We start from the raw sequence: 550 nt of genomic DNA, 5'->3' as shown, positions 1-550 counted from the left end.
GCTTGTACTGGCGTTTCCGAAGGATGGCACGTCGGCTTTACGGACGACCCTTCCTTCCTCCCTTCCCACTTCCCCGGACCCCTCTCCCCCACCGCTCGGCGGCTGGCTTTTGCTCTTTGTTTCGTCGCGCCGCCAGTGCGAGCCAGCAGCTCCGGTCGAGCGCACCAACCCCTCTTCCCTCCCCGTCCTCTCCTCCGTTGCCCCACCTGGGGCGCCCAGGTAACACTCGGCGCGGAGAGAAGCGTCCAGGAACGAGGGAAGAAGATGAGTCCGATGCAGTTAGCAGAGGGGGTGGGAAGGGGTGGGGGCTGAGATGTGTACAAGGGGGAGGGAGTGCTTGAACACTCGGCAGCAGCAGCAGCAGCCGCTCGGCGTGTCCAGCGGCGGCTTGATTGGCGCCGAAGATGAGGCGGCTGGGGGAGGGATGCGTGGTGTTTCTGGTGGTGGTGGACGGGGGGTGGCCCCTCGCTAGCCGTCGTCGTGGCCACTGCAGCCCAGCCAGCCGGGCGGACGCCGTGTTTGGCGCGACGGGGCGCCGGCGTCGCCGGTG

The sequence above is a fragment of the Amblyomma maculatum genome, chromosome 4, assembly GCF_055883805.1.
Source record: "Amblyomma maculatum isolate TAMU_Amacu chromosome 4, ASM5588380v1, whole genome shotgun sequence".
In the NCBI taxonomy this organism is placed as follows: domain Eukaryota; kingdom Metazoa; phylum Arthropoda; class Arachnida; order Ixodida; family Ixodidae; genus Amblyomma; species Amblyomma maculatum.
Note: the sequence above shows the minus strand (reverse complement) of the source record.